The sequence below is a fragment of the Ornithodoros turicata genome, unplaced genomic scaffold (genome assembly GCF_037126465.1).
Source record: "Ornithodoros turicata isolate Travis unplaced genomic scaffold, ASM3712646v1 Chromosome17, whole genome shotgun sequence".
In the NCBI taxonomy this organism is placed as follows: Eukaryota; Metazoa; Arthropoda; class Arachnida; order Ixodida; family Argasidae; genus Ornithodoros; species Ornithodoros turicata.
Window position 1 is genome coordinate 1,759,058 of NW_026999326.1, and position 6,801 is coordinate 1,765,858.

A 6,801-nucleotide genomic window follows, 5' to 3' on the forward strand; every position below is an offset into this window, starting at 1 on the left:
GACAGAATGCACAACATGTAAGCGGTTATTAAGGTTTATGTTCTTGGTGTTTACTATGTCTTGCTAGCGATTTTCAACCGCTTGGTGAATATTCGCTCTTATAAAAAACATCACAAATAACTTTCTCCGTTGTATCTGCCACTTGCAATATTTTCACATCTACTGTATTTTGATATGTGTAACAATAAATGTTCACGAAGGAACGGTATTTTGTGTAATTCATTTTTACAGCGACAACATGCTTTCTGATGCAACAGAATAGTCAATGCACATTGAGAAAGTGCATCGGCAATGAGAATTTCAATGTGACTTTAATGGGAAAACTCTTGCTGCTGTACATTTGGCCAATGGGAAAGTAGGCTGGCCTCCAATGGGTACGACCGAGCGCGGTTCCACTTCGTTCACACTGACATTTACAATGATTTGTCATTCAAACCCACTAAATTCTTGTTGTTTTCAATATGGTATTTGTCCAAAATTGTCGGTTCGGAATGAGAAATGTTGGTCACTTTCAATGAGAATTGTGAATGTGATATCCACTTAAGCCGAATGAGATTTCTGGTCTAGTTTGAATTGGACTATTTCCAGCAGGGCTGATTTCACTAATGTCACTTCTGAGTGATGACAGTAACTGTATTATAATTTCTGACAAGCAAAACTAAGAAAAATATAGTGAGGGCTGGAATGCATGGGCACATATATGAGCACCATTTTCACATTCCACATGGAAAAGTGAAAGGGAAACATTGTAATCTTACTACAGGTTTGAAACATGGCTGAGATAAGCTAACAGGCCAGACTTACTGGGAAGGGCTAGGAGGCAGGTGAATGCCAGCTACAGCCTTTGCTCAGCACATTTCAAGCCTAGTGACTATGCCGATCCAGCTTGTACGCGGTTGAAAAAATCTGCGGTGCCAAGTGTTCCCGAAGACAATGCAAGAGTGCATTTCTTGGTTAGCAGTGGTACGTAAGACTTAATTCCTATCTTACAGAGGAATCCATACAGGTGTTTATTAGTTTTCCGAATAATTACAGACTGCTTGTGTCGGTTCTGTGAGCAGCTTAGCTGTCGAGCTTAGTGTCATCATACTTTCCACTCATTTAACTTCTATGTCATGCTTACAGACGCACAGCAAACCCAGCCACCAGGGTACATCTGTGACCACAACTATGCAAGACTCCTTGAAGACGGCATTCAAAATATCGTCGGTAAGAAGAGCTGCAAGAGGCAAACTAATAATATGCAAAGCCCTGATAACATCATTTGATACATGTGCAGAACCCGAAGAAAGTCACCAGATTCAGCCAACGACTGGTGAGGCAATAGAAACTGACGGTAAGCAATTCAAAACCAAGTTCAAAACCAAAGAAGAGAAGAATAAGGAAAATATCTATTGGATGTAATATTGTGGGTGGATCTGACTTTGTTGCAGTTATAGGTGACATGGAGCTGTCATGACACCACGGATGCGTCACCACCACGTATATCATCACCGCCACCTGTGGGCAGAAGGTGCTATTGGTAAGCATGCCACACTATATTTGTCACATACAACTTGTCACTGCATTTTGCTACGTAAATTTAGACCCATAAATGTAAAAGTTTCCGACAATAAAATTTGATAATGCTTTTAATCACAACATCACATATAGCAACAAAACATAGCATAAAGAAAAAAGTTCTCACTTTAATTAGCACAATGTGAAATTCTTATGCGTAACACCATGTATTACGACGTCTGAAACAGCTGTGCACATTCCTCTTGTCCATTGTCTTTCCAGCTGTAGACTCCTATGCTGAAGAAATCCCTTCAGTGCCTTCAGTGCCACTTGAAGCAGCAGTTGAGCTTGAATCAATCACGGCTTCATTTATGACATGTACTGTTGAGGGGAGACCGGTTTACTTAAACAAAAGAAATTGCACAAAAAATGTAGAATTTCGTATTAAATGCCCTCTGTAATGGTAACTCTGAGGGCATTTAAAATAAAATAATACAACATTGTCATTTATAAGCTCTGTTTTCTAAGGAACGCACACACGTGTTGAAGAGATTTTTTTTGTATGTACAGTGCCAACAGTAAGACGAGCAAAGACTCAAAGGAGCTCACAAACACAGTCCCCTGACCCACGCCTTCAGCGTCGCCTTGCCAAATTACAAGAGAAGGTCACGAAGTACAGGAAGGCTCTCAACAGGTTGAAATCTCAGCAGGGGAGGAAGGAACTCACAAAAGAGGATGCCTTGCGAACCCTCAAGAAGTTTATTCCTTCTGAATTATACCTGTTGCTCAGCACTCAGATACATCTCCTGTCCGTGAAGAAAAAGGGGGAAAGATGGACCAAAGAAATGAAAGAGTTCGCTCTGCAGCTGTACTTCCACAGCCCGAAGGCATACAGATTTGTGCCCTTCATCTTGAGACTGCCCACCGTTTGGTCACTCCGGAGATGGCTCTCTGACATCAATATAAAACCTGGCCTCATGCCTGGCATCATGCAGATCATAAAAAATTGCACAGAAACCTGGAGCAGGCAAGAACGAGCATGCTGCTTAATGTTGGACGAGATGTCAATTGCACGTCTTCTTCAATATGATGTCAAGAATGACGTTGTGCTTGGCTTCCATGATGACGGCATGAAAAGGAGTCCACGAATAGCAAACACAGCGTTGGTGTTCCTTCTCTCTGGGATATCGAAGGTGTGGGTTCAGCCAATAGCGCACATGGTGTCACAGAATGCAACGCCTGCCAGTACTATAAAGCCTCTCCTCTGCAGCATTATTAAGAATCTGCAAGAAATCGATATATTTGTCAAGGTCGTGGTGTGTGACCAAGGGGCCAACAACGTTTCATTGGCGGCAATGCTTGGAGTGTCAGCAGAAAGGCCGTACTTCCACCTGAACGGGCAAGACATTTCTTTTTCTTTTGACACACCACACCTCTTGAAAGGCGTTCGGAACAACTTGCGTGCACACCAGCTACAGATTGGACCCGACATCGTAGACTGGGCTTACATCGTGTCACTTTATGAAAGCACACACCACTTACGTCCCCGTCTAGCTCCTAAACTGACAGCAAAGCACATTTACAAGCATCCGGTTGCCGATATGAACGTCAGCAGGGCAGCACAAGTACTGAGTGCCACAGTATCTCTTGCCGTTCTTGTCCTGATTTCACTAAATGAGTTGCCTCCAGGTGCAACAACAACATCCAAATTCCTTGAAAAGATGCACATGCTATTCGACTGTCTCAACAGCTCCACAATCAAAAAAGAAGGCAAGAAGCTGCGCTATGCAATGGCTGCAGATTCTGAGCAAATTGCCTTTCTCAAAGAATGCCTCCAATGGATATCAGCCTGGAAATCTAACGGACCAAAGCAGCCGCACACTATTGAAGGACTGAAGATTACTATCCGTATCATCCTTCTGCTGTGGCAGGACCTCCATGAAAACTTTGGCTTTCAACATCTATGCACAAGAAGAATCCAACAAGATCAACTAGAAAATTTTTGTGGACTTATCCGGCAGCAACACGGTTGCAATGAAAACCGAAACACATTTCAGTTTGTCGCTGGTCTCAAGCATCTATGGATTTCAAAATTAATGAGACTGTCAAAACAAGGTAACTGTGAAGATGAAAATTCTTCACTCCTATGTGAACTGGCACGAAGCAGTGCATCTTTGGGTCCCTTGCGCACAACCCTCCCCGCAGCTTCAGATCCTACTTCCGACCAGAGTGAACCGAAAGGTGCCGCCCGGATTGCACACGAGAGTCGCAGCATTGTTGAAGAGAACGTCCTCTACTACCTGAGAGGCTCCATTGTGAAGGACTTCATATCAACAAAATGCAGGACTGTGTGTGTGAACGTTTAACTAATCAATTAATCTTGTGAGCAAGTAATTTTCCAACTAGTCTGATTACAATTTTGGTAATCAAATACTGAGTAATCGATTACTTTCTTAACCTTCTGTGAGCAATGGCAACCCTTTTCAGCAAACCAATCTGTTGTTCTGTTCCACAACGAGTGCGACTGAAGCAATGACGTAGAGGTCACTGTGACGGCCGTCTCTAGTCCACACGTGTTCCATGCACACCACAGTAATATATAACCCCTTAGAACGCGACCTACTGGAGCAACAGTAACATAAGTGACTGTACTTATAAATTGTGCGGGCTGGATAGTAACAAAACGAAGCAGATGTTTCGATGTTGTTTTAAATGCGTGTATGTGTTTTATATGTTGCTTTCAAATGTATTTGTGAATTTCATGGTTGTGCACTGCAGGCAAAGTAACGGGAAAAGTAACGCATTACATTTTTAATCGATAATGTAGTACATTTTTTATCAAGTAATTTGTAACGGGAAAGAAATACTTTTTGTGCAGTAATAACAGTAATTGTAATCAATTACTTTTTTTAAGTAAAGTGTACAACTCTGCTTATGACGATATCTGCCCTTCCCTACTTGCGTAACACGTAGCCTTGCTCTTTCGTTCAAGGGACCTGATATGCAAGATAAATGTGATCACTGATCAGTTTTTGTTGTTCAATACTCAGTAGTTCAGTGTTTTCTACTACTGGCTACAGAAGCGGGTGTAATCACTTAGCACCACTAACATTGAGAAATGAATTGTTCACGAGCAACTGTAGCGATATATTGCATACATACACCTTCAGTGTGGACCTGAACTGAATGTGATTTGTTTTTGTTGCCGTTCTGCTTTCGCTTATGCTGTGCATTTTATTTTTTATCCATAGTGGAGGCCTTGTAGTTTGTTTGTACGCATAAACTTTGCGAGTCTATTCGGGTCATAAATGGGTTTGTTGATGTCTACAGTATTCTATGCTTGTTCCCAACATGTTCTATTTATTGTCTACGCGAAACATTTTTTATGCGATTTGTAACTTATCGCCGTTTTGTAGTTGACACCTTGACAACAGCCAGGGAGTGAAACTGGAACGAAACTGAAACCCGTTTGGAACCCAATTTTTTTCAAGTACTGTAACGGCAGTTCACCGTCGGAAATTAGCCCAAACCGTAACCTGTTCCGATTCATATAAATCATTTCAAGTGTGAAGGCGAACAACTTTGAATGCGATATATTTGCATAGGTATACAACTCAACAAGTGTTGTAGTATGTGCTTCTACTAAAGCTTTTCGTTTATTACTTGTGTAGAACCATACTATATTATGCGCTTGAACCAAAATATCGGATGACATACGCATCGTATGACATGTACTGCGTACATCGAGTTATGAACTGTATTATTGGGATCCTATAAGACAGCAAGCGTTCCATGTTGTTTCCGCAAATATTAAAACGGAGATTAGCGTAACCGTAATGGAACCAATATTCGTTTCGGTTTCACTCCATGTATATATGCACTCACGTTTGTTATTTATGCAGATATATTCTTTTATTTCATGTTGCGAATAAAATACATTGTCACTTCATTGGAATGAAATGTGGATACACACAACTTGCATGTCAAAGTAAGTACAACGCATACTTAACAGAAAGTGCGTGAGGAAACAGGAAGCAGCAAAACCGACGGCGGATACGTATGTGCAATAGCGTCCGACGCAAGCCTCAGCCTCAACGAGCTACGCATCCCTCTATCCACATGCAGCGAGACTGCGCATGCGCAGTAAGAGTCCATCATCCGCAAGGGGCGCTGTAACGCAGGAAATACTGGCTCCATTGCAGCCAAGGGAAGTGTCACCCGCCTGGTGTAACCATGCATGGCACGCTAGGGACAGCGCGTCTTGATGCTCTAGACATGATCTTGCACGCTGTTGTTTCCTGATATACCGCCCTCTTGGATTACGCGGATATCAGGCTGATAAGGTGACGTTGCGCTCTACCCGGCGGAACGGTATCTCCGACGAACTTAAGACCGCCCGCAACCTGGAGTACGCTTATCTCTTAGGATTTGCAAGAGATAGCCCAGATGTGTTACGATTTGATGTGACGCCCTGGTACGCTTGGGTAGGAGCCGGCTTTCAACTGGTTTAAGGCAATGTCTCGGTTCCCGGATGTCGCCGTTTCCCCGAGTATCCGACAGCATTGTTTTGCGCAAAGGTTAGTCATTGCAGTGAGGGTCCTGCGCGGCTCAACCTGCCAGTACGGATAGTCGGAGTTGCAGCTCGTACGTTTACGTCAATGCCTGGTTTCGGTCACCAGAACCTGGTGCTCCCGACCCAGTGTGCTTTGCTTGAACTTCCGCTACGCGGCCCTTCACCTGTATGTAAGGCGAGCGCTGATCCAGCACTCGTGGGGGTATGGAGGAAGTTACCCTCTCACTACTGGCCATTTTATTTCCTTCCAGGCACTGAACGTGGTCGTCCCAGTCGACGGAGGTACAGGTCGCCCAGGCCCCGGTCACGGTCTCCGATCCCGCCCACGCCTGCAGGCCCTCGACCGCGGGGGTCAGCTGCGACGTGGACCGTCGTCCACAATAGATATCCGGTGTCCTGGGCCAGCCACTCAAGGTGGACTTCCTAACACCGCCCCTTCCGGACTTCGGACCCAGCCACCGTTCGACCCCCGTTCCGAGGTCTAACCATGTCGGCGGGCACCCGGCCTTGTTACACCCGCCGGTCCCTCTTCTGTCGCTTTCGGCCGAGGAGCAGCGCCTCTTCTGCCCAACGTGCGGAGTCCCCGAACTCCGCCGAACCACCCACCGGCAGGGACGCCTGCATCGTTCTCGTGCGGCACAGACGCCTGGCAACTTCACTCCGGAGGCTGCCGTGAGTGTCCTTCGTCGTCTCCGCCCAGAGGCGCTGCTCGAACTTCTCTGCGCCGT